This window comes from Polistes dominula, unplaced genomic scaffold (genome assembly GCF_049000335.1).
Source record: "Polistes dominula isolate Pdom_NZ unplaced genomic scaffold, Pdom_raw_medaka contig_29, whole genome shotgun sequence".
Classification (NCBI taxonomy): domain Eukaryota; kingdom Metazoa; phylum Arthropoda; class Insecta; order Hymenoptera; family Vespidae; genus Polistes; species Polistes dominula.
In genome coordinates, this window is record NW_028300865.1 from 1,811,279 (window position 1) to 1,813,667 (window position 2,389).

At 26.9% G+C, this 2,389-nt stretch overlaps 1 long non-coding RNA gene across 1 annotated transcript; it reads right to left on the reverse strand.

Moving 5' to 3' along the window:
- Positions 1–344: 344 nt before the first annotated feature.
- LOC149033767 (uncharacterized) lies at positions 345–1,444 on the reverse strand. Its single transcript, XR_016176020.1, has 4 exons — positions 1,325–1,444; positions 1,015–1,175; positions 792–879; positions 345–639 (listed from the first exon to the last, which is right to left on the reverse strand). It is a non-coding gene; the product is annotated as an uncharacterized LOC149033767 (long non-coding RNA).
- Positions 1,445–2,389: the final 945 nt, after the last annotated feature.

The window sequence follows — 2,389 nt, forward strand, 5'->3', positions numbered from 1 at the left end:
ACGATGTATAAAATAAAATTAAATAAAAAGTCTGAAAAGCTGAAACATACTAAAGACTATATTACAATATTTCCTGTAAATCATTTCTGAAGGCAGGGCACACATTAAAACCATTGAATATTTTTGATAAAATATTCAATGGTAAATAGAATGAAATAATTTAATAATCTATGAAATTTGACGTAATTAAAAGTTAAAGTTATTAAATATTTGTGAAATTGATCAAAGTATGCAACTATTTGTTTGCTAAATTACATACCAAGTATGTAATTTTAGTAAAAATATTAATTAAAAATCTTTAAAGTTGTCTAAATAAAACACTAATTGTATCAGCAAACTCAATAAAGAGTAACATAAAAAATAAACCAGATTTTATACCATTCTATGCAATGAAAAACTTTTTAAACTATTAAAATCAAAACGATAACGTTAGAAATAAAATTATTAAATAATTTAATACGTCTTATTTTCGTTTATGTTGTCTCGTCGAAGGATAGAAGACGAATACGAGGTATGTTACTACGTCACCTTGGTAGAGGGGATCTCGGAAGTGTCGAACGCTCGGCTATTATACCTATGTTATCGGCTGTTTACGTTTTGTTGTCGGAAATTCGACGAAGAAAATTCCTCGAGAAATTCCTGGAAATAAAAATACACATTTATAATAACCTATATGTCGAGAGTATTGTTTTCTTATTCTTCCTCTCTCTCTCTCTCACTCCTTCTCTCTCACTCTTTCTGTAGTATTTCTATATGCTTATATGCTTATATTTTAAAAAAATAATGCTCACCTCGCCGTATATAGAGAAGATAAAAAAAGTTGCCACAAGGTTAAAATATTAGTGAATTCCTGTTATAACTCTTCCCATGTTAAGAAAACTAAAAGAAAGTAAAATATGAAAACACATATAAAAATTATGCATGTAGTATGCATTTGATATATATCATTCGTTATATATCATTTAATATATAACAGGAAGGTGTACGCGTAAGAATACTAATTAAAACAATTACCTGAAATTAACGGGATAACAAAATCCGCTGCTACAAGTATACAGACGACAGATTAAATAATTCGAAAGATTCGCCATATTGCAGTGCATAAAACAGGCGCGTAAGACTGGCGTGAAAATATTGCATGCGCGAAAATGATGCGCAGTAGATCTTCTTTCCACCTATAATAAAGAAAAATTTTGAATGATTAAAAATACGATATAAGAGCATAAAAATTGTCAAAATACACTAAAAAAATCAAAATTGATCCTTACATCCTTTATATATTATAATAGGAAGATGTAAGTTTTACAAAATATCTTTTAATTACCTGATTTTAACGAGACGATGACACTCCGATGTGTTCTCCACGAATGACGCCATGAAACTGAAGAATTCGGACGAAAGACTGGCTGTGATTGGCTAATTCATTTTTTTGAACATGAAAAGGGTCATCACAGCTTCTTACACGGACAGAATCTGACCTTCTTCATGACCACGCTGGTCAAACTACATATGATAATTTATTTATTAAATAAATTAAAAATCATTTCTATTTTTCTAATAAATGTACACAATACTTATAAATATTCTAAAAATAATGAATAGAATAAAGACAATGTAGACATTAAGAGATCTTTGTCGTTTTGCACAAAAGAACAAAATCGCATAGAAGAGAATTATCGATAGAAAAATGTCTAATATGAAATGCAGCATATGAAAGAATAAATTCCCAAAATCTGTATCGATAAAGAATCCTCACAATTGAAATACTTTCAGAGATGCATAATTGTTTTAAATATATTTACAATAACGTTTATACACGATTCACACAAAGATTATTCCACATGATTTTTTATGCTAAAAGATACTACATTCTCTTTAGTCTAATCATTATTTTTAGAATAATTATGAATAACGTGTACATTTAATTTCTAATCAAAAAAAGAAACATAAATTTATAACAAATCAAAATTATTTTCTATTTAATGTACGTTAAAACATATGAAATGTTTAAACCAATGTATATGCATAGAAACAATCTGAAATGTAATTAGAGAATATTAGAATGATAAAATAATTGTTAATTAAAGAATGAGATTGCCTATTTTTATTTAAAAGCTTATACATGATATATGTACCTTCTTTCTCGAGATTCACCTTCTGACTGATACATTATCCTCTATGAAAATACTTTTATTGAATGTTGTCTGTATGACTGTTTGAATGTTATGCATGTTGGAAATGAATATGATATTCCACAAATAAAGATATTTTTTAATTAAAACTATGACAATGTATCATTTTTTTCCTTCTATTATTATTATTTTATAGCTCTTATACTATTATGACACATTTTTATTTATCAAAATACTTAAATAAATTTTTTTTGTCA